Consider the following 25,919-nt stretch of genomic DNA (forward strand, 5'->3'; position numbering starts at 1 on the left):
ATTGAATGCAAGTCCTGAGATAAAAACAGCAAAAGTAGCAAATAGTCAGCAGGTACCACAGCATGTTTGGATAGAGAAGCAGGGCCTGAATATTCTCAGTCTCTGAATGGCATGGACAATCATGAGTCAGTTGGGAAAAAATGGTGGGATCAGAAAATTGAGATTCTCAATCTTGAGGAAAGGTGTCTGATTTTCCAAGCAAGAAATGAGAATCAGGGTGAGAATCGAGCGCTGAGAGGCTGATTTGCATTCACCTTAATCTCACCTCATTTAAATGGAGCTGCCTGATCTCCCATCTGCCAAAGACAAAATAGGCATGAAAGTCAAAGTCTCCAGCTCCCCATGTGACCCCTTAAAACAGCAGTCCCCAACATCTCAGATAATACTCCATGAACAATGATTACCCACACAAACCTCATCCATAGAGACTGCATTAGCCAAGCACCAACCTTACCACACCATCATGGCACATGTCCAGCTCACTTAGGATAGAGTTCTCCACTTCAATAATATTCTCCATTTTCAAGAGTAACAACACCTTTTGTTGTAATGCTGCTACCAAGCACAGGCACAAACATTGGCCTCATGAAATGGACTAGGATGCATCTCAGAACTCGTCGCTTACCGTCTTAATGCTCACTCACATTGCGCCTACTTGGATGCTCACAGCATTTTGCAGCCTTATTCAGAGTAAACAGGCTCACAATACTATTGTATTGTCTTGCCATTCAGCACAGAGTTGAAGCCAGTTAACTTCTCATAGTTGTCAGCATTGATCAATCAGGCAGATATATTGCTCTATGTTCAAGGTCACACCTGCACCATGTTATCAGCAGCTTACATAACAAACTGTGTATTTCTGTAGCCATAGTGATTTCTTTCAAAACAGTTTTTGAAACCTAGCTCTAAAGTGATTGGGTTTTGTGCATCATAATGAATATGAGAATATTTTGTGATCAGCAGCATAAATAATGGAGTCTCAAGGTTTGTTTGAGCCACCTGGAGAATGTTATGAATTTATGCCTATGGAAAACAATGGAAACTGAGAGAGGGAGGCTTTTGTTTCAGTTTTTACTTTAAGTCAGGAAATCCTATGAAATCCTTGGAACAGGTAAGCTACATAGTCCTGTGCTCCTGTGAAGGGAAGACTAGATAATGAATTTGGTTATTTTAGAGCATTGGTCTCCAACATTTTAAAGAACTTTGCTACCTGTGACTGCACATTATTTACCAGTGCTTTGAGTCTGTGTTGTAGTTTGAGTCTGTTCTATCTCCAGCATTTCTTGTCTTCAGTGTAGATTCCAGCATCTGCAGCAATTTGTTCCTACATTTTGCTGAACCAACTGTGTAAGTACTATGACTGAAAGACCAGGTCAAGAGCTGAGAATTCTCTGGTGATTAGCTCACCTTTGACTCCCCAACTGCAACTCATCATTCAGAACAATCTGCTTGATTCTTATACCCTGTACCAGCAAACGCATTCATTCAATACCTCCTATCCCCATCAGTTCTGGTTCAATGTAGCCCATGTGTCTCTCACTCAAAAGTGCTTGGCTCAAGTTCCATTGCAGGGCCTAAGGTTAAAATTGAAGGTTGTCAACAGAAAGTAGGAATGAGAAAGTATGTGTTGCCTTAAGGATGAAACACAAATTTCATCCTTTGAGATCCCATCTGCTTGCCTGGTGAAAGATGATATGATCTTCCATTAGCACCTCAAACAACAGATTATCTGGTCATTATCACATTACTGTTGGTGAGTGTTAGGTATGTGCAAATTAGCTGTTCTATTTCCTGCATTAACAACAATTACACTTAAAACTGTACTTCATTACAGTGCTTTGAGGCATCTGGTGGTTGTTTTGAAAAGTGCTATGCAAAAGCAGTGCTTTCTCTTCACTTTCCACATTTGTGTACAGTGTGCATTGCAGTAATTTGCCAAGACTACTTCAACAACATCTTCCAAACCCATCAACAAGGCAGGATTTTGTGCATTGTGGATTGCACGAGGAAGACAAAACAATAAGTGGATACTTCTGCCCCCAATCTACCAACTCAGTTAGTCAAATCAAAGATGGGAAGGCCAATTACTGTCCAGGCAGCAGCAAGTTGACCAATTACAGATAAAATGGGGTGGGGGCAGAGGCCGTGACTGCGGACTAAATCAGGAATCTGGACCAGAATGCAATGTGGCAGGGAGGTAATGGCATGAACAAGAAGTAGGTCATGGCATCAAAAGTAAAGGTCCACTGATCTCTGAATCTGCCTTTTATTGAACACTCAATAAGCTGAAAGAACATTTTAAGAACGCACAGACTCTGCCACCTTCTCAGCAGAGTCAGCTGCTACATTTTGCTATTATTTGATGAGTCTCCATACTACAACCGCTGTAAAATAGAACAGAGAATGTTACAGCACAGTACAGGCCCCTTCCTTATCCCTATTTGGTTCCAGTCCTTTTTACCACCCTTTTATAATCTATACTCAAAAGAAAGCCTCAAGTCCCTCAGCCGTTCCTCGTAAGACCTTCCCTCTATACCAGGCAATATCCTAGTAAATCTACTCTGAACCTTTTCCTAAGCTTCTACATCCTTTTCCTAAGCTTTTGGGTGGCACGGTGGCACAGTGGTTAGCACTGTTGCCTCACAGCGCCTGAGACCCGGGTTCAGTTCCCGACTCAGGCGACTGACTGTGTGGAGTTTGCATGTTCTCCCCGTGTCTGCGTGGGTTTCCTCCGGGTGCTCTGGTTTCCTCCCACAGTCCAAAGATGTGCGGGTCAGGTGAATTGGCCATGCTAAATTGCCCGTAGTGTTAGGTAAGGGGTAAATGTAGGGGTATGGGTGGGTTGCGCTTCGGCGGGTCGGTGTGGACTCGTTGGGCCGAAGGGCCTGTTTCCACACGGGTAAGTAATCTAATCTAATCCTTCCTATAATGCAGTGACCAGAACTGCAAGCAATACTCTAAATGTGGCCACACCAGAGTTTTGTACAGCTGCAGCATAATCTCCTGGTTCCCAAACTCAATCCTTCTACTAATTAAAGCTAACACACCATATGCCTTCTTAACAACCCTACTAAACTGGGTGGCAGCTTTCAGGGATCTATGGACCTGGACACTGAGATCCCTCCACCTTATCTACACTACCAAGAATCTTACCATTAGCCCAGTAATCTGCATTCCTGTTACTCCTTCCAAAGTGAATCATCCGCATTAAACTCCACCTCTCAGCCCAGCTCTGCATTTTACCTATGTCCCTCTGTAACCTACAACATCCTTTGTCACTATCCACAACTCTACCAACCTTAGGGTCAACCGCAAATTTACTAACCCATCCTTCGATGCCTTCATCCATGTCATTTATAAAAATGACAAAACCATGGACGCAAGACAGATCCTTGCAGTTCTCCACTAGTAACTGAACTCCAGGATGAACATCTTCCATCACCCACCACCCTTATATCTTCTTTCAGCTAGCCAATGTCTGATCCAAATCATCTCCAATCCCATGCCTCCATATTTTGTGCAATAGCCTACTGTGGGGAAACTTATCAAACGCCTTACTGAAATCCATATGCATCACATCAACTGCTGTGCCCTCATCCACCTGTTTGGTCACCTTCTCAAAGAACTCAATAAGATTTGTGAGGCACAACCTACCTTTCACAAAACTGTGTTGACTATCCCTAATCAACTTATTCCTTTCTAGATGATTATAAATCCTATGTTTTATTACCCTTTCCAACACTTTACCCACAACTGAAGTAAGACTCACTGGTCTACAATTTCCAGGGTTTTCTCTACTCCCCTTCTTGAACAAGGGAACAATACTTGCTATCTTCCAGTTTTTGGCGCTATTCCTGTAGACAATGATGATGTAAAGATCAAAGACAAAGGCTCCTCAATCTCCTCCCTGGCTCCCAGAGAATCATGGGATAAATCCTATCCAGCCCAGGGGACTTACCTACTTTTACACTTTCCAGAATTGCTAACATCTCCTCCTTATGCATCTCAATCCCATCTAGTCCAGTAGCCTATATCTCAGTAATTCTCCTTGACCACATTGTCTTTTGCAAGTGTGAATACTGATGAAAAGTATTCATTTAGAACTTCTCCTATCTCCTCAGACTCCACCCACGACTTCCCACTACTATATTTGATTGGTCCTAATCTTACTTGAGTCATTCTTTTATTCCTGATACACCTATAGAAATCCTTAAGGATTTCCTTGATCCTCTCCACCAATGATTTCTCATGTCCCCCCCGGTTCTTCCTCGTGTTCTCTTTTGGTCTTTCCTGGCTAACTTCTAATTCTCAAATGCCCTAACTGAACCATCACATCTCGTTCAAACATAAGTCTTCTTCTTCTTCTTTATAAGAGATTCAACTGCCTTAGTAAACCACATCTCCCTCCTCGACAACTTCCTCCCTGTCTGACAGGTACATACTTTTCAAAGACCCGCAGTAGCTGGTCCTTAAATAAGCTTCACATTTCAACTGTGTCCATCCCCTGCAATTTCCTTCCCCATCCTATGCATCCTAAATCTTGCCTAATTGCATTGTAATTGCCTTTTCTCCCAGCTATAACTTTTGCTCTGCAGTATATATCTATCCCTTTCCAACGTTAAAGGAAACATTTCCGAATTGTGGCCATTATTCAAAGTGCTCAGCTACCTCAAATCTAACACCTGGGAAATTTATTATCGAGTACCAAATCTAATGTGGCCTTGCCCCTGTTGACTTGTCTACATACTGTGTCAGGAGCCCCTCCTGCACACATTAGAAAAAAACTGACCCATCTAAAGTACTTGAACTATAGTATTCCCAGTCAATATTTGGAAAGTTAAAGCACCCATAACTACCTTGTTACTCTCGATCCTATTGAGGATCAGCTTTGCAATCCTATTCTCTACATCTCTGGAACAATTTGGAGGCCTATAGAAAACTCTCAACAGGGTAACCTCTCCTTTCCTGTTTCTAATCTCACCCCATACTACCTCAGTAGACGAGTCATCAAATGTCCTTTCTGCAACCTAATATAGTCCTTGACTAACAATGCTAAACCTCCTCCTCTTTTACCATCTTGTCTGTTCTTACTGAAACATCTAAATCCCGAAACCTGTAATAACCATTCTTATTCCTTCTCTATCCATGTGTCTGAAATGAATCCAATATGTCTGAGGGCAATCCAGTGATCAGCTAAGGTTTTGTATGATAATCTTTGATTATAATTTATCTTTACCAAATCTAATCTTACCTCATTAATATTGGCTTTCCCTAAATACAAACGTGTTGATCAAAAGAAATTCTTAAATATTATTTTTTCTGTAATTTGGGTGCCTATCCCTTTGAATAGCATACGCTATCTCTTCTTAGCTTTGATCCACTTTATCTTTCATGAGTGATATATGAATCTAGGCAATGCCCCTATGTTGTCCATATTTGAGCAATGAGCAACAGTCCAGGCCAGAAGTGTTATGTGATATCAGGATAAACCTAGTTCAGCTGCTTCTGACTCATCTAGAGGATATCCACACAGGTCCTTCTCAAGATGAATCATCATGCAGAGCATGTCAAATTGGTTAGACAAAAACAGAAATTGCTAGAGAAACTCAGCAGGTCTGGCTGCATCCATGGAGAGAAGGCAGATTTAACATTTTGGGTTCAGTGATCTATCTTCAGAACTGATGTTAGTTGAGACAAGTTTGGTATTTACGCAGGAGATACGGTAGGGGCAAGAAGTAAACAATAGGTGGAGATAGAGCCCAAAGAGAAACAATTACAGTTGGACAGACAAAGGATTGTATAAAGGTCAGCTTGGGAGAATAAATAGCTGCTATTTGGGGACTACAAGTACCTGGCAATGGGTTATGTGTGGTAGCGGCTCATGTGATGACAAGGCCTGATGTGTGAGGGTTGAAGTAAGGACATGGGAGAATGCTCTCAAGCCCTAAAATTGTTAAACCCCATATTGAGTTCAGAGGGCTGCAGAGTTCCCAAGCATAACATGAGGTTCTGTTCTTCTAGCTAGTGCTGAGCTTTGCAGGAGCATTGCAGCAATTCTGAGACAGAGATGTTGGCTGGGGAACAATGCGGTGTGTTGAAGTGGCAGGCAGCTAGAAGTTCAGGGTCATTTTTGTGGATAGAACTTTGGTTTTCTGCAAAGCAGTCACCCAGTCTGCACTTCGTTTACCCAGTGGAGAGAAGATCACATTGTGAGCATTGAATATAGTTGGCTAGATTGAGTGAAATACAGGTAAAGCGCCGCTTCACTTGGGGCCTTCGATAGCGAGGAGGAAAAAAAAACAGGCAGGCGTTATGCCTTCTTCGATTGCAAGAGATGGGGCTGTGGGGTTGGGGGTGGGATGGTGATGGGAGTGAAGGAGGAGTGGACCAGAGTGTCTCGGAGGGAACGTTCCCTGCTGAAGGCCCACAAGGGAGGAGATATGTATCTAGTGATTGCATCCCATTAGAGATGGCGGAAATGATGTCTAATGATCCTATGGAAAAGCTGTTGGTGGGATGGTAGGTGAAGACAAGGGGGACCCTATTGCTGTTGTGGGAGGGAAGAGAGGGGTGAGACTGATTGTTGGTTCTGTTGGGCCTCTTTGGAAGGAGTTTGACTTCTATAATTCTGTTGGAGGTGACATTCAGTGACCTTTTCCTTATTTTATTTTCTACATTCAGTTGATGACTTAGATTTTAATTTGGCAATTTAAAAGCCTAAATTTATGCAACTTTCTGCAAAAGGTAAGAAACAGAGGTAATGTGAAAACAATCCCGTCCAGGAGGTCTCACACTGCTTGTGAGAAATCAATTCATACTAAGATTGCTTGACAAAAGCTGCAAATACATTTTAGATTCTGCATCGATTCAGTGCAGAAATCATTTCAGATCAATTTCAAGTCTTCAGGAGAGCAGCTCCAAAAAATAGAATGGAACATGAGAAGGTCACTGAGACTATTGAGCCTCTTCACCTGGACTTTGAAATTATGCGGGTCAAAGATTCATACTAAAACTTCTTTATTCCTTTCTTAGAGGCAGCATAACCCTGTTTAAAAAGAATAGACTGATGTACCTATTTGAAAGTAAACAAAGGAATTATATACAAATAGGATGAGTATTTGTACATTCATACTAACATAACATAAGTTCAAGGTCTTAACCACTGGGGGCGACAAAAACTGGAAAGAGGCTGAACTTGCAAAATAAAATTTCTGAATAAAATAACCAATCTCTGAAGCAGCTCCAACTAATTGCAGCTACAGTTGCTCCCCTTCAGTTTAATTTGCATTCAGGTTTCTCTTGTTTATCTCAGTGGACAATATTGATGAGTAGGAGTTAGCAAGAGGAGCTGCTGATGTAAATTTTTTGACATTTTCAGTGAAAAGTTGGATCGTATCCTTGAAAGCTGAAAAGGGAATATTGATGAGGTATGCTAATTAATCCTAATTTCCAGATGCAGGATAGCAAATGTAGCTCAGTTGACCCAGTTAAATGCCCCCCTGTGGAATGAACTGCTGCCTCTTCTTAGAGAGCATTCACATATGGTTTCTGCTTCACAAATGCAGTGGGAGCGATTATTGAACTTTCAGGAGTTGTGTGATGACTAAAGCAAGTTTGTGCAGGCCTAAAGCACTGCCGTGTGATCCATATGCTGGAATGAAGCCACCGTTCTTGGTAATCCTGTGGTTTATTCAATCTGTGCTCTTGTATTCAAATTGTTGGCTAATTATCCACACTGTTTCTTTGTTGACTTGTTTGATAAACTTTCATTATGCTCTTATAAATTTATGAGGGGCATGGAGAGGGTAAAGAGACACGGCCTTTTCTCTGGGGGGGTGGGGGGGGGGGGGGGGGGTGGAGGGGGGCAGTCCAGAACGAGAGGGCACGGATTTAATGTGACAGTGGAAAGAGTTAAAAGGGACCTAAGTGGCAACTTTTTCATGTAAAGGGTGGTGTGTATGGAATGAGCTGATCAGAGGAAGTGGTGGAGGCTGTTACAGTTACAACATTTAAGAGGCATCTGGGTGGACATATGAATAGAAAGGCGTTAGATGGATATGGCCAAGTGCTGGCAAGTGGGACTAGATTCAATTAGGAGATCTGGTTGGCATGGACGAGATAGACCAAAGGATCTGTTTCTGTGCTGTATATCTCTACGATTCTATGACTCTACTCGAGTTAGAAAATAGAGTTTTCTGAAGGGTCAAAGAATTCTGGTCATGAAGGTTGAAGATTATGCTTGATTTACAAAATAGTTTAACGATATGATACTTGGGTTGCATATTATGAGTTCTATGGTTACTTGATGTTGATACCTGAGGTGTGGTGGAATTTGAGGCTGGATTCAATATTTCACTCCTTCACTCCTTTTACTGCCTCCTAAAATTCCAGTTGGAAACAGGAAAAAGCTGCTTCTTCCACCAGCATGTCCCATGCAGAGATGATTCAAATGACAGGATTATTGGGAATCAATTGCCATAATGCTGCCTTTTTTGTCCCCAAACATTTACACCTGTGATAAACAATTATATTTGCTTGCCAAGATCTGTCTTTTAAAAAGCTACTTGCTCCTTGGCATCCAATTTTTTTTCTTGTTCAGACTAATGCCAGAGCAAGGTGCTGTAGGAGAAACCATTCTGATACTGACACAACATTTAAAAGACATCTGGATGGAAATATAAATAGAAAGGGGTTAGATGGATATGGGTGAAGTGCTGACAAGTGGGACTAGATTTAGTTAGGATATCTGGTTGAAAATGTTGTCAATGACTAACCTCAGTATGATGTTGCTCCTGATCCTGGGATCTGGATCAAGACCCGGGACACAGTTATCAATATTGACCAGAAAACTAGTCCCAATTGTTCATAATTTTGAATACGTAGCAAATAGAAAAATTATTCAAACAGGAAAATCTCAGGATTGATCCCTGATTTGCAACTAGTTAATTTACCTCAGGTCTATTGACAGGAGAAGTGGCTTCTCAGATCCCTGCCCTCAACCCGAGGTGCCTACGGCTGACAGCTTCAGGATATTAGTGTTTATGATGGCCTCACTAAAGAGTGCTGGTTTGGGGCACCAAAGTATTGGTCTGAAAGAAAATAGGTCCAGGAAATTAACAATGTATTATGAAGTGTTGGCAGTTGACTTGAAAGATGGTTTACATTGGTTTCCACTACAGAGGATACAAGTAACATCCTAGCATTAGCTGTAAACCAGGAATTGAAAAGGTAGGAGAAACTTAAGAAAATTATAACTACCAGGGAAATAGCACCAAGTAAATTATTGGAACTGTGAGATGACAAGTCCCCAACTTGATGGATTTCATTCTAACGTATTAACAGAAGTAGTCAGTGAGAGAGTTCATACATAGGTTTTAATTTTCCAAAATGCATTAAATTCAGGGAATCTTCATTTAGAATGGGGAATAGCTAGTGGAAAAAAGCAAGAGACAACAGGCCTTTTAGCTTAATATCTGTCAATGGGAAAATGATAGGAGCTATTATTAAACACATTATAACAGGCCACTTGGATAAGTTAAAGTTAACTAGACAGAGCCAACATAGTTTGTCAAAGGGAAAACATACATTCCTAAATTTTTGGAGTTCATTGGAATCAGACTTGTGAGGAAAATGGATAACCAGTGGATGTGTAGTACACATCAAAGGTTATTGCAGATTATAAAAGCTCATAGTATAGAGGATAACATATTAGCATGGAGAGAAGATCTTTTTATCTATTAGGAAGTAGAGAGTAGGAATAAATGCCTCTTTTTCAGGCTGCAGGATGTCTCAACTGGTGTACCACAGGGGTCAGGGCTGAAGCCTCAATTCTAAAGGTATAGCAGCTCTATTTGCTGATAACATAAGAACAGGTAAGAGGTGAGCTATGAGAAGGACATAAGCAGCCTTCAAAGAGATATAATTGGATTAAGTGACTGGGCAAAAATCTGGCAAATAGAGTACAATGTGAGAAAGTGTAAAATTGTTCTTTTTGTTGGAAAGAATTTTCAAAAATCTAAATGGCAAGAGGTTGTCAAGCTCTGAGATGCAGATATATCTCGGTGCTGCTAATGATCACCGTAACATGAGCCTCATTCTTGATGAAGGACTCTTGCTCGAAATGTCGATTCTTCTGTTCCTTGGATACTGCCTGACCTGCTGTGCTTTTCCAGTACCCCACTCTTAATCACTGTAACATTGTATTTCCTACACATGTTTTCTTTCTCCTGGTGTGAATGGAGCCCCAGTTCCTGACTACTAGTTGGAAGCCTACTCCAACTATGGCTTTTTTAACTTTGTGGTTCCTCAATTCTACCCACACAGATTCCACACCATCTGAGCCTACTTTGTTTCTTGCTATTGATCAACATGTTTGAAGATGTTATTACACACTTCTGGAACAGGTTGCACCTGAATCCCAGTCTCTCATTTCAGCAGCAGGGTTACTACCACAAGCATTCCTTCTCTTGAACTGTTTATCCCCATAGATGCTAAATTTTGTGACCAAAGTGTCTCCTCCTTCTCTACATATGCACCAGGTATATGACAGGAAGACCACCCACATAGTTTTCAGCCCCTCAAAAATGCTTTATCATTCAGCTAGTGTGCTCTTCAGTATTATGATTCCCCAAGCTTAGTGTATCAGACGTACAAGCTTTCTGGAGTGTGTTTTGTTTCAGGATGGCAACCCAATGTCATTTGGTTCTAAGATCCTTAATGACATCTCAGACAAACTACCTCAACACTGAAAGAAGAACTTTTGCTCTAGTTTTCAGAACACAACAGATCACACTATTACTTGGTAAGCATTTTATTGTCCATTCTGACTACAAACAGTTCAAAACAATCAGAAGATAATCACTCACAAGTGCATCTCCACAACTGTAATACCTACTTGTGAAGACCCAAAGGTATAACTTTGAAGTTCAATATAAATTAGATTCCCAACTGACTATTTCTAATGCTCTTAGCTGACTACCAAGTCCTGCCAAGAGCAAAAATAGTCTTTTAGATCGACAAAACAATTTCATTGAACCTGAGTTCAATGGGAGCATTGACATCAATCTTACTATGTTGGCCACTAGGTAAGCAGCGTAGTTTCCACAAAAGCAGCTCCAACAGCTCAAAAAGATCATAATACATGGTGGCCTGAATACATTTAATAACAAGCTTGCATGTTATTCTAGGAATCTCTAGAAATGAGATATTCAAAGGGACACATGTAGTAATTCCAGAAATTCTATGTCAAAGTAAAATGCATGCAGGGAGATCAGGAGATTGGCATATGAATCCATATATTGGCTCAGCAGCTAAAAGGACAATGATCACTTAATTTTTTTATGCTTTCAACAATCTTACTCAATGGTGCACGTAGCAGTATAGTGTACCATTAGGTTTGGGTACAGAAAACATGCCCGAGGACCATTAAATGGGTTTTATTATCAGTGATATTATCTTAGACATGGCATCAATGTAATTGCTTGTTTACCCTTCTGAAGAGCAATTGTGTAATGCAGCTTTGTTTGTTGCAAACCGATGTAATGATTTGGGTACTAGGCTCAGTATGACATGGTAGGCAGTTTGCAGCTGCCAAAGACCTGGGAACATTTCTGGAAATATTACTAATTTGAATTTTTCCAGTTGTTCCTGTTTTTTGACACTCCTGCATCAGCGTCCAATTTGAAATATATTAATGACTGACCTTCTTGCCAGCACTGCAGAAATCTTCTGTGGACTTTGTGACATTGCCCAGAACAGCAATTGCATATTCGCCTGTCATTGGAAATGGGTACGGGTACAGGTCCAGTCAGAGATGCTGCAGCCTTGGAAGGACGCAATGACTGCAGGCTAGGTGCCGGCTGATGAGGTATTAAGTTTCATAAAATAAATGGTGACCACAGATGCAAGGAAAGCCCCAGGTCCTGCAGAGAAAAGCCATAGCTACTGATAGCTGTAGCTTTAAGCTGTTGCGATTGGTGGAGGGATCCTTACAAGTCTCTGAGGCTAGCTGCTGCCAAGTTGCCTGCTACCACTGGACTTGACCTTCAGTCAAGGGAGCACATTCATTACTGAAATCAATCAATCAATCAAGCAACATGTGGGGCAGTTAATTTTACAAATTAGTTACTCCCTACTGCTGCCCAAGTGACATCTGCTACTTGTGATGAGGGGAGAGGAGACCTTTTGTGATGCAGTAGTAGCGTCCCTAACCCTGGACTGGGAGACCTAGGTTCAACACCCATATGCTCCAATGGTGTATCTCTGAACACGTGGATTAGAGGTGGAAGTGCTGATGTTGGACTGGGGTGGACAAGGTCAAAAATCACACGCCACCAGGCTATAGCCTAACAGGTTTATTTGAAACTGCAAGCTAGCTGCCTGAGGAAAGAGCAGTGGCTCCAAAAACTTGTACTTTCAAATAAACCTGTTGGACTATAACCTATAACCTGGTATCATGCAATTTTTGATGTTGATTAGAAAAATAGGTTAATCAGATAAAAACAGATTGGGCAGAGGTGTGAATCTGTCAGGCTGCTGACCGATAGCTTTTATGTCTGAAATCCCTGATCCTGAGGCCATTATCACAATCTACCACCACAAGACTGAGAGGCTCTTCCCCTGTGAATGTGTCCCTTCTCTAGGAGGTTTCAGTCAGGGAATCAATCTGTCTAATAGTGTCATTAGTCTAAAATCTGTCTCAGTTCTTCCTTCTCTCAAGGTTTCCAGCTTCCTTTATTTGAGGTGGCACTACATCATAGGCTCAATGATAGACTATTGGGTGGTTTAACAATATTTCAACTTTCAATTTCAGAAGTTTAGTCTCTAATGGGATTCTACCTTAAAATTAAGAGATTAAATTTTGGAAAAATTGGTATTTCCTTGTGAAAGTAGTAAAGTCCTGTAAAATCTCACATCCCAGAAGTAAGAACTGAGAGTACGTGTTTGGAATCTCCTTCTGACCCTTATTCACCCATAGCCTATTAGAGTCACACAGCATGAAAATGGACCCCTCAGTCCAACTATTCCACACCGGCTATGTTCCCAAACTAAACTAGTCCCACCTGCCTGCGTTTGGTCCATATCCCTCCAACCCTTTCTGATTCATGTTACATTGTAACGGTACCTGTGTCACTACTTCCTCTGGCAGTTCATTCCAAACACCAACACTCACTGTGTAAAAATGTTTCCCTTTATTTCCTTTTTTAAAACTTTCTCCTCTCAACCTTAAACATATGCCCCCAAGTTTTGAACTCCCCCATCTTGGAGAAAATACTCTTTTTATCCACGCCTCCCCCCCACCCCACCCAATAAGGTCACCCCTCAACTCCTACACTCTAGTGAAAAATTCCCAGCAAATCCAGCCTATTTTTATAACTCAAAAGCTCCATTTTCAGCAACATCCAGGTAAATCTTTTCCAAACCTTCTCCAGTTTAATAATATCCTTCCTATAGGAGGGTGACTCTGATTGGATATTTGCTAACTTACTTGGATGTAAGTTACCCTTATAATGACAAAAGGCCTTGTATTATGATCTAGTGGCCTCAATTGTTTTGGATAATGCCCAGATATTAGTACCAGGACAAGATACATCTCCAACAGGAACATGGCTGGATAGGTTATCAATTTTATTTTCAGCAAAGAGATACTTTACTAAAGCATGCGATGTTGCAATCATTGTTTTAACCATAAAACATAACAGAAGTTTCTTAACAACAGAAATTAAGATAAACAAGTCAATAAGCACACTTACTTTACAACACAGGTTCAAATATTTTTAAACACAATAGAAAGTACGAAAGTTCAAGTACCTTAGATGGGTCAGTTTTTGTCCAATGTGTGCAGGAGGGTTTCCTGACACAGTATGTAGACAGGCCAACAAGGGACGAGGCCACATTAGATTTGGCACTGGGTAATAAACCTGGCCAGGCGTGAGATATGGATGTAGGTGAGCGCTTTAGTGATGGTGACCACAATTCAGTTATGTTCACTTAAGTGATGGAAAGGGATAAGTATATAACACACGGCAAGACTTATAGCTGGGGGAAAGACAATTATGATGCAATTAGGCACAGGATGCACAGAAAGGGAAAGAAACTGCAGGAGAAGGGCGCAATTGAAATGTGGAGCTAATTCAAGGAACAGTTACAGCGGGGCCATGACCTGCCTAACAGGGAGGAAGTTGTCAAGCGCGGGAGCCGTGATTTACTAAGGAAGTTGAATCTTTTGTCAAGAGGAAGAAGAAGACTTACGTTAAGATGAGATGTGATGGTTCAGTTAGGGTGCTTGAGAGTTACAAATTAGCCAGGAAAGACCAAAAGAGAGAGCAAGAAAGAGCCAGGAGGGACAGGAGAAGCCATTGACAGATATGATCAAGGAAAACCCTTAGGCTTTTTATAGGTATATCAGGGATAAAAGAACGACTACAGTAAGATTAGGACCAATCAAGCATAGTAGTGGGAAGTTGTGCATGGAGTCAGAGGAGAAAGGGGAAGCACTAAATGAATATTTTTCATCAGTATTCACACATGAAAAAGACGATGTTGTCGAGGAGAATACTGAGATACAGGCTACTGGACCAGATGGGATTGAGGTGCATAAGGTGGAGGTGTTAGCAATTCTGGAAAGTGTAAAAATAGACAAGACCCCTGGGCTGGATGGGATTTATCCCATGATTCTCTGGGAAGCCAGGGAGAAGATTGCCAAGCCTTTGGCCATCGCCTTATGTACATGTGCACAGATCTCTGAAGTTGCCATCCATGTTGATAGGGTTGTTAAGAAGACATACAGTGTATGAGCTTTTATTGGAGAGGGATTGAATTTCACAACCATGAGATCATGCTACTACAAAATGTGCAGCCACATTTGGTGTATTGCGTACAGTTCTGGTCACCGCATTGTAGGAAAGATGTGGAAGTCTTGGAAAGGACCCAGAGGAGATGTATTAGGATGTTGCCTGGTATGGAGGGAAGGTCTTATGAGGAAAAGCTGAGGGACTTCAGACTGTTTTCATTAGAGAGAAGGTTGAGAGGCGACTTAATTGAGACATACAAGATCATCAGAGAGTTAGATAGATTGGACAGTGAGAGTCTTTTTCCTCAGATGGTGAAGGCTAGCAGATGGCACATAGCTTTAAATTGAGGATGATAGGTATAGGACAGATGTCAGTAGTAGTTTCTTTACACAGGGAGCATTAGGGCCATAGAACGCACTACCTGCTACAGTAGTAGACTTGCCAACTTTGAGGGCATTTAAGTGGTCATTGGGTAGGCATATGGATGAGAAAGAAATAGTGTAGGTTAGATAGGCTTCAGATTGGTTCCACAAGTCAGCGCAACATCGAGGGCCGGAGGGCCTCTATTGCGCTGTAATGTTCTGTATTCTATGTTTTAAATAACTGAAGCACTCTTTATAACTTCAACTGAAACAACAGCTTTGTATTGGAATCATTGTACCCTGGTATAGCTTATAAAATATTGTTGCAATTCTAAAAGCATTCAATGTGGCTGAGGGGTCGGAAGAAGAAAAGTAGGTCAGCATATGGAGCGATTACGGAGTAGGTAGAGGTTAGGAGAGATAGGCAAGACCAGGTTAATGAACATGGCAGCACTGACAGTCTGAAGTGTATTTGTTTTAATGCAAGGAGTATAACAGGTAAAGCAGATTAGTTTAGAGCCTGGATTATTACACGGAATTGTGATGTTGTAGTCACTGTGGAAACTTGGTTGAGAGAAGGGCATGGCTGGCATTTCAATGTTTCAGGATTTAAATGTTTCAGGTGAGATAAAAAGGGATACAAAATAGTTCAGACAGTTGCATTACTGATTCTGGGAAATGTCACAGTTGTACTCAGAGACAATGTATTGGAGGGCTGAAATCAACAAATGCTGAATATCATAACAGGTCAGACAGCATCCAAGGAGACAGAGCATTCTAAGGTTTCTTCGCTAGAGCTGAAGTGAAGTGTGGAGGGGGAAGCATTTATGCTGCAGATCATCTCTGGTCTATGCATAAGCATGACCCAGCTGCTTTATTTCTATTGTAAGCAGTCAAGGTCTCCAACACTGTACCTTGTGACACAGCACTCATTACAACATAGTTCTTGTTATGCTTAATCTCTATTCCCTTTCAGTTAGCTAATCTTCTATCTACGCTAATATGGCTTTTAGTTTGCAGGATTTGTTTATATCGGGAAACAATCTTCTGACCGCTCTCCAAATTTTGTAAAAATATATCCAGGTGACCCCACTATCCGAAAGTAGAGTGTTCCTATAAAACCGTTCGTAAGCCGAAATGGCATAAAGTGAAGAAGCAGTTACCATTACATTAGACAGGAAAAATGTTTGAGTGTTCTCAGACCCAAAAAGTAACCTACCAAATCAAAACAAATAACACACAAAACCTAAACTAACACTACCATATAGTAAAGGCTTTCAGAGGTTGGGGTGGTGGGAGGTACAAGATACCTTAGGACAAATCTTGCTAACAGATGCAAAAAATAAACGAGCTAAAGCACAGATGCTCACAGACCCAGTTCAAAGCTATGGTGAAAAGATAAAAGCAAATTACTGTGAATGCTGGAATCTGAAACCAAAAGAGAAAATGCTGGAAAATCTGAGCAGGTCTGCCACGATCTGTAAGGAGGGAAAAGAGCTGACGTTTTGAGTCTAACTGACCCTTTGTCAAAGCTAAAGAAAGGGGAGAAATAGGGAGGTATTTATACGAGGCTGAGAGAAGGTGAGTCATGGCTCCAGAAGCAAAGGTAGCAATAAAGAGGTGATAATGATAATGCATAGAGAGATTACAGGGAGATAGGAGCTGTGAATGACCAAGGCTGAAGCCAGTGCTATGTGACAAAATATGTAGGGGATTGGGCGGGGGGGGGGGGGGGGGGGGGGGGGGGGTTGAGGGGTGAAGCAGACACAAAATGGAAAACAGGGGAGAAGAGTTAGCAAAGGGGGAAGGGGGAGGAAAAAGGTGATGAGAGAGTGGAGAGAAAGAGAAAGACAGACAGTAAAGAAATAAGAGGTACAGAACTGTGAAAAAAATATATTAAAAAAATTAAATAAATGAAATAAAATTATCTGAAGTTGTTGAATTCAATGTTGAGATTGACAGGCTGTAACGTGCCAAAACGGAAGATGAGATGCTGTTCCTCCAGTTTGCGTTGAGCTTCACTGGAACATTGCAACAGAATCAATAGACTACATTGAAAAGGGTACAAGTGAAATGCTGCTTAATCTGAAATGCGTGTTTCGGGCCTTGGATGGTGAGCATGGAAGAGATAAAGGGGCAGGTGTTGCACCTTCTGTGATTGCATGGGAAGGTGCCGTGTGTGATGGGAGATGTGTTAGGTGTGATGGGAAGGTGTTGTGTGTGATGGGAGAGGTGTTAGGAGTGATGGGAAGGTGCCATGTGTGATGGGAGATGTGTTAGGAGTGACGTGAAGGTGCCGTGTGTGATGGAAGAGGTGTTAGGTGTGATGGGAAGGAGCCGTGTGTGATGGGAGAGGTGCTAGGTGTGATGGAAAGGTGCTGTGTGTGATGGGAGAGGTGTTAGGTGTGACGTGAAGGTGCCGTGTGTGATGGAAGAGGTGTTGGTTTGATGGGAAGGTGCCGTGTGTGATGGAAGAGGTGCTAGGTGTGATGGAAAGGTGCCGTGTGTGATGGAGGAGGTGTTAGGTGTGATGGGAAGGTGCCGTGTGTGATGGGAGAGGTGTTAGGTGTGATGGGTAGGTGTAAGGGTTGATGGAGGAATGGACGAGGTTGTCTCAGACACTCATTTCAGATTAAGCAGTGTTTCACTTGTACCTCTTTCAATTTGGTCTATTGCATTTGTTCCTCCCAATGTGGTCTCCTCTATATCGGAGAGACAAAACGCAAATGGGTGATCTGCTTCGCTGAGCACCTTCAGTCTGTACGCAATCAGGTCCTGGACCTTCCTGTGGCTCGCCACTTCAACACACAATCCTGCTCCTATGCCCACATGTCTGTCCTTGGCCTGCTGCAATGTTCCAGTGAAGCTCAACGCAAACTGGAGGAACAGCATCTCATCTTCTGGCTAGGAATGATACATCCTGCCGGTCTCAACACTGAATTCAACAACTTCAGATAATTTTATTTCATTTATTCAATTTTTTAATATATTTTTTCACTGTTCTGTAACTCTTATTTCTTGATTGTCTGTCTTTCTCTCGCTCCCCACTCTCTCATCACCTTTTCCTCTCCTCTGCCCCCTTTGCTATCCTTCTCCCCTGTTGAGATACTAAGTGTAGTTCCAGGGAAGGCACTTGGTGGCGCCACTCTTGCTGCACACACTTTTTTGTAAAAGTAAAAATCCTCTTTTGGTTAGCGAAAACAGATACTAAAGTAGGTCTTTCGTAAAAGCAAATTGCAGTAAAGCGAACATTCAAAAATTGGAAGATACTTGTACTCGCTTTTTAAGTTTTATACTATATTTGATTTTTATTTGGAATTTACATAGGTTGGGTTGTGGGTATGTTCGCCGACCTGGGAAGTTGATTTGCAGATGTTTTGTCCCTGCCTGGGTGACATCTTCAGTGCTTTGCAGCCTCCTGTGAAGCGCTGCTGTACTGTGTTTTCCGGAATTTATTTGGTTCTGTTTCTGCTGTGTTCTGGTTGCTGGTTCTGGGTTGTTCGTTGTAATGGTCAGATCTATGTGTTGTTGTCGGAGTCTGTGGAGAGTGCCATGCTTCTCAGAATTCTTTGCTTCTCCTCTGTTTAATTTGTCCTGTGATTGTTGTGTTGTCCAAGTAGAACTTATGGTTCCTGTCATCTGTCTATATGGCTACTAGGGCCGGATGGTGATGATATTTAGTGACTAGCTGGTGTTCATGGATGTGGATTGCTAGTTGTCTGCCTGTCTGGCCTATATAATGTTTTGTGCAGTCTTTGCATGGAATCTTGTAAATTACTTTAGTCTTGCACATGATGGGTACAGAGTCTTTTGTCCCTGTGAGTTGTTTTCTGAGCATGGCTGTTGATTTATGGGCAGTCATAAATCGAAGTGGTCAGAGAAATCTGGCATTAGTTCTGAGGTTTTTATTGTATAAGGCAGCATGGCTTGTAAGTTGGGTAGCAGTATGTCCTCGTTGCGTTGTTTGTCTGCGAGGATATCTGTTCTTGGCAAAGACATTGTAGAGTTGTTCTGCTTCTTCCCATCTCAGGTCAGGAATGTACCCATTCCATGTATTCTGAAATATCCCCTTCAATACCTACAATTGCATCGCTACGACCTATCCTGAAAGCAACAAATGCTCGCGATCACAACGGCTCAAGCAGCATCCGCGGAGAGAGAGTAAGCTAATGTTTCGAGTCTAGCTGACACTTCAGAGCAGAATTGAAGCTCTGATGAACAGTCATCTCAACTTGAAATGTTAGCCTGCTCTCTCTCTCCACGGATGTTGCCCGACTCGTTGTGATCTCCAGCATTTGTTGTTTTCAGTACAGATTCCAGCATCTGCAGTAATTTGCACCCACCTGTCTTGAAGGGCTCATCCAGTGAAGCAATACAGACAATACTCAGGAATAAGAAAAGTGCAATCATTGTGGTGAGGTTGCACTATAGACCTCCCAATAGTCAGTGAGAAATATATACAGATATACAGGCAGATCATAGAAAGGTGTAAAAACACAGAGTTGTTCTAGTGAGTGACTTTGATTTCCCCAGTATGACTAGGATTCCCTTAGTACCAAGGACTTAGAGGGGCAGAAGTTCTTAGGTGCATCCAGGAGGGTTACTTGAAACAATATGTAGATTGTCACATTAGGGGAGGGGCCATATCAGACCTCGTACCAAATAACAACTTGGTGATGTGATTGAAGTTGCAGCGTGAGAGCTTTTTGGAAACAGTGATCATACTTTGCTAAGTTTTAAGTTAGTTACCAAATAGGTCAAGAAGGGTCCTCAGGCAAAAGTCCTTGATTTGGAGAAGGCTAATTATAACAGTACTAGGCAGTGTTATGGACCAGACTCAACACCTCAAAGCATTTTTAAGCAGGCAGCCCAGATAGTAATTTTGTTATTTGTTTTAGGAAAGTGTATCGTGGATATTCCCAGAGTGAATTAGCTGATCTGATTGCCAAGTTTTAAACAAACAGAATTTATTTCCAAAATTACAGAATGAAACACAAAGAACAGAAAATACAATCCTGGATAACTTATCTTATTCAAAAACCCGACAGACTATCCAGATGTAATGAAGCTGTTCCGAAAATACTTAGAACAGTCCCTGAACACAGAGTAAAAATGAAACAAACCAGGGCTATAGGTTTGAAGTTAGAGAGAGAGAATAGCCGGCTGGACTTGGCCCAACCCCCTTTCTTCACACACACTGCTGCTGAACTGAATCAAAAACTCTAATCTAAATGAAGGCTAGCTGGCCACTCCTGTTTGATTCCACTGTTTTTAAGACATGAAAGCCTTAGGCTGGAGGCATTATCTGTTAAAGGTAAACAAAAAGATCCCAATAAACCTTTCAAACCCAGCCTTGTTGGAGCCTGACGATTACCCCCTCTCCTGAAAAGGACCCAAGGTCATAATCATCTTACAAAAAGACCAATATTGTGACACCTTCCCCCCTTAATAAAAAAGAACCATCAATATCCAAAGATGGCTTCACTGTTCAAAACCACAAAAATTAGTGGTTAGTACACTAAAACACACATATACATTCACTGATTTTTCACACGCAAACATGCACCACTGAAAGCCTCCATCTCTCATTCGAGTCTTGATAATGCATGGGCAATCATGTTTTCACGACCTGCCACGGGCACAATTGTCACATTCAATGGCTGTAACAACAGGCTCCATTTAAACAGTCTGGCATTTTTATCCTTAAATTTCACGACAAGTTTCAATGCGGTTATGATCAGTGTATACAATTGTCTCAGATATGTTGCATGTGATATAAACACTGAAATGTTGTAGTACCAACATCAAGCCCAATGTCTCCTTCTCAACTGTTGAATATTTCTGCTGATGAACATCCTGGAGAAGTACCCAATAGGTCTTTCTATCTTCTCATTGTCTTTCTGCAGGAGAACAGCACCAACACCCACATCATGAGCATCGATAGCCACCTTGATTGGCTCTGCGTAATTAGGAGTGGCTAATACTAGGACAGTGGTTAACACAGCTTCCAGGCTGTCAAATGCCTTCTGACAGTCCGCCGTCCACTGAAATCTCTTGCCTTTTTTTTAGCAATTCAGTGAGTGGAGCAGCCACACTGCTAAAATTGGGCACAAACCTTTGATAAGATCCACTCAACCCCAGGAACCATAGTACTGCTCTTCTTGTCAACGGTGTGGGAAATTCCCCACTTACCTTTTCTTTGCGTTCCATGGAGCCATTTGTCCGTGTCCAATAACATGGCCCAGGAAGGTGATTTGTACTTTGGCAAATTCACTTTTAGCCAGGTTTATCACCAAGTCTGCCTTCCAAAGTTGATTAAGTCCACAATTAGGTTAGTACTTCCCAGTTTATTTCTGCATATCTCCCCATGTGATAGTAATACCACCTTTTGGTTATTTTGATTTTTTTCATGAATATAATCCAATAATTTATTCCAATATTTGACAACTTCCTCTTTGTACAATTTGATTTGAAGAATATCCAATTCAGAATCCCACGAACCTGGTTCTTCCTTCTGTGCTTTAATCATTAACACCTTATCCTCTTGCATTCCTTCCCTATCAAAATACCTTTTGAATATAGTCACTTGACACACTCAGATTTCTTCCTGTCTAGAGTCCCTATCAAGTAGTTCACCACACTCCATTTCCTTTTGGTTTGATAAGGTCCATGCAACATTGCTTTTAAAGGTTCACCTGTTACTGAAAGTAACACTAACACCTTATCCCCAATAGCAAAATTTCAATTTATTTTTATTTCTTGTCTGCTTCCTGTTTCATTGCACACTGTGATAAGTGTAAATGCTGTCTAGTCAACTCCCAAGCTCCATTTAATTGTTCTCTAAACTTTGACACATTGTCCAAATGCATGGTCTCTAAATTCTGACTTACTCATTTCTCCTTAATCAATTTTAATGGTCCTCTCACTCCATACCCAAACACTAATTACAATGGTCCGAATTTGTTTGAATCATTTGGTGCATCTCTGATTGGAAAAAGCACAAATGAAATTCCCTTATTCCAATCATCTGGATAGTCTTGACTATCAGCCCTCAACATGGTCTGATGCCACTTTTCCAGCACTCTCTGGGACTCTGGATGGTACACAGTAGATTTGAAATGTTTTATTCCTAAGCTGTCCATAACTTACTTGAATAATTTTGATGTGAAGTTTGACCCTTGATGCGACTGTATCTATATTGTTAGTCCATATCTAGTGAAAAATGTGTGCAATTCCTCTACAACCCTTTTAGCTGTGATATTGCATAATGGAACGGCCTCTGGAAATCTAGTTAACAATGCTGATTCCCATTTTTTGTTTGAGGTAGAGGACCTATGCAACCAATTAAGACTCTTGTGAAAGGTTCCTCAAATGCTGTAATAGGTATTAAAAGGTGCCTTTTGATACAACTGCTTTAAATTTTCATTACCTGATATGTATGACACATCTGGCAAAATTCAACTACATCAGTGCAGGTCAGTGGAAATGTGCAGTCCAGATCAGTGGAAATGTCTTTGTATTTTAGCATGTGTTTCCCTCACTCCTAAATGACCTCCAAGTGGTAGCTCATGTGCCATTTGCAACACCTCCCATCTATACCTCATTGGTAAGACAATTTGATGAATTTCTGCTCATTTCTCATTTGCTTGACTATGTGATGGTCTCTATTTCCTCATGAAGACATGATTTTTCCTGTAATAACACTGAGGGATACATTCAGATTCCTTCTCTGTATATGCCTTTTAATACAACTGCTTAAAATTTTCATCTTTTTGCTTTAACTAAATGAGCTTTGCAGAGCTAAAAACATTTGCATGATTATCTATTTGCTCCTATTTTATCTCAGCTATCTGACTGAACACAGTCTCTGCTAATGCCACTTCAGATTCCTTACCTATACCCTTTGATCTCTCCTGTTTCATCTGCTGACTCAGTGATCTTGTTACTACTCAATCCCAGAAGATTCCAGGGTAAAAATCCTGCATTGCTTCAGTTGCAGGAGACTCCATTGGCTTTTCAACCACAGTAGAAAGCAGGCCTACTGGTGAATCAGCTATATAATTCGCAAGGACAAATTGTATTCCTGCAGCTGAGAGTTTGGCCTGTACCCCTACCACAAATTCACCACTCTTTTCTGGACACTTTAGCCTCACTTTACATAATTGACCACTTTTTGTCTCACCGTGAATTCCTGTTACCAGTACCTTTTCTGGCAATTGTCCCTCAGGAGGACATATTTCCTCATCCTTCAGCATTACAGACTGAGAGGATCCTGTGTCCCTTAATATTGTAACCTCCTTACCTGCTACTCCTGGCCTATGTGAATAAACTTTACATCTGCAGGTATATTTTCTAAGCAGATCTAGCACTTCCTCCATAATCAACCTCCGATCAGCTTGTACACTCTGATGCATATTTCTAGTTTCCACTGTGCTTTCTGTTACTATGCCAACAAAACTCCCAGACTTATCCTATTTTCCTTCTTCTGGCTTTTTCCTAGCTGACCAATACTGAGATTTTGTGTGCGTCGAATTTATTGCAATGCAATGAAAACACTGGGGGTCTTTACTTTCTTTGTCCCCTTCAAGGGTTTCTTTTTTATCCTGTGGTAAATTATCCTTATGATCTTCACTGACACCTACCTTTCCCTTTCCACGTGAGGATTTCTCTTTGCCCCAGTTTCTATCCCTCATGGACTGAAATTGATTCTAGAAGCCAAACCGTGTTTTATGGTCCAGCTCATAATCATCAGCCACTTCACCTGCTAACCTTGCTGTTTTAACTCTCTGCTCTTCCATGAATTTGCATTATGTTAGGCAGTGAATTTTTGAACTCCTCTCAAAAAATTAGATTAGATTACTTAACAGTGTGGAAACAGGCCCTTCGGCCCAACAAGTCCACACTGACCCTCCAAAGAGCAACCCTCCCAGACCCAATCACCTACATTTACCCCTTCATCTAACACTTTGGGCAATTTAGCATGGTCAATTCACCTAAAATGCACATTTTTTGGATTGTGGGAGGAAACCAGAGCAACCGGAGGAAACCCACGCAGACACAGGGAGAACGTGCAAACTCCACACAGTTAGTTGCCTGAGGTGGGAATTGAATCCGGGTCTCTGGTGCTGTGAGGCAGCAGTGCTAAACACTGTGCCACCATACTCTCTAAGAGCATTGTAACTTTGCTTAATGTCTTTTCCACCTATCAAAATCACTTTGTTTGATCCTTTCAAACGCAATATAGGTTTGACCAGGTTCCCTCCTTAGATTCCTGAAACATTGTCAATAGACTTCTGTTACAAGCTCATATACTTTTAAGATGGCTTTTTTCACCTTCTCATACTCGCCAGATACCTCCTCTGATAGTGATGCGAATACTTGACAAGCTCTACCTACAAGTTTAGTTTGGATCAACAAAACCCACATGGACACGGGCTACTGCATTTGTCTAACCACTTTTTCAGATGAGATGAAAAAGGCTTCCAAATCCTTCTCATCAAATCTAGGCAATGCTTGAACATACTTAAACAGTTTCTCACCAGGCTTTTGACTATCAGGGGCTTGCTCATCCTCATTCTCTTCCTGATGAAGGGCTTATGCTCGAAACGTCGAATTCTCTATTCCTGAGATGCTGCCTGGCCTGCTGTGCTTTGACCAGCAACACATTTGCAGCTGTGATCTCCAGCATCTGCAGACCTCATTTTTTACTCTTTCTCACTGACCCTATCTTCAACCTTCATTTCATCCTTTTACGCTGACTTTCCTTTCTAAGTGACATTTTCTGAAGTCTAAATTCTCTCTTTTTTCTTTTCTGCTAAAGTCCTTTGTTCTTTTTCTTTCTCTTCTGATTTTAATTGTATCTCAAACTGTTTCATTCCTTAATAGGTTTTGACAAGATTTGTAGTTCAGATTGAGGTTCTGGATGTAGGTTTGCTCATTGAGCCGGAAAGCTCATTTTCAGATGTCTCATCACCATAACATCAGTGAGCCTCTAATGAAGCACTGGTGGCATGGCGCGCTTTCTATTTATGTGTTTAGGTTTCCTTAGGTTGGTGACATCATTTCCTGTGGTTACATCATTTCTGGTGGTGATGCCATTTCCTGTTCTTTTTCTCAGGGGGTGGGAAATGGGATCCAAGACAATGTGTTTGTTGATAGAGTTCTGGTTGGAATGCTTTGCTTCTGGGAATTCTTGTTCATGCCTCTGTTTGGCTTGTCCTAGGATGGATGTATTGTTTCAGTCAAAGTGGTGTCCTTCCTCATCTGTATGGAAGGATACTAGTGAGAGTGGGTCATGTCATTTTGTGACTATTTGGTGTTCATGTATCCTGATGGCTAGTTTTCTGCCTGTTTGTGCAATGTAGTGTTTGTTACAGTTCCTGCAAGGTGTTTTGTAAATGACATTAGTTTTGCTTTTTGTCTGTATAGGGTCTTTCAAGTTCACTAGGTGCTGTTGGTGGGTTTGTGGACTACCTTAATGCCAAGTGGTATGAGTAGTCTGACAGTCATTTCCAAGATGTCTTTGATGTAGGGGAGAGTGGCTAGGGTTTATGGACATGTTTTGTCGGCTTGTTGGGTTGTGTTGCTGAGAAATCAGCAGACTGTGTTTCATTTCTGCTTCTAATTGAAGCTTCTTCATTTGCAATTGAAGTTCAGCTATCTCTACAGATCCTGATGTGGTTTCCAGCAACTGTAAATGCTGAGTTACTGCTGGAATCATCTAAAATTTCCTCACGTTAGGAGGAACTTCAACTGCAGCTTGTCT

This window comes from Hemiscyllium ocellatum, chromosome 1 (genome assembly GCF_020745735.1).
Source record: "Hemiscyllium ocellatum isolate sHemOce1 chromosome 1, sHemOce1.pat.X.cur, whole genome shotgun sequence".
Taxonomy (NCBI): Eukaryota; Metazoa; Chordata; class Chondrichthyes; order Orectolobiformes; family Hemiscylliidae; genus Hemiscyllium; species Hemiscyllium ocellatum.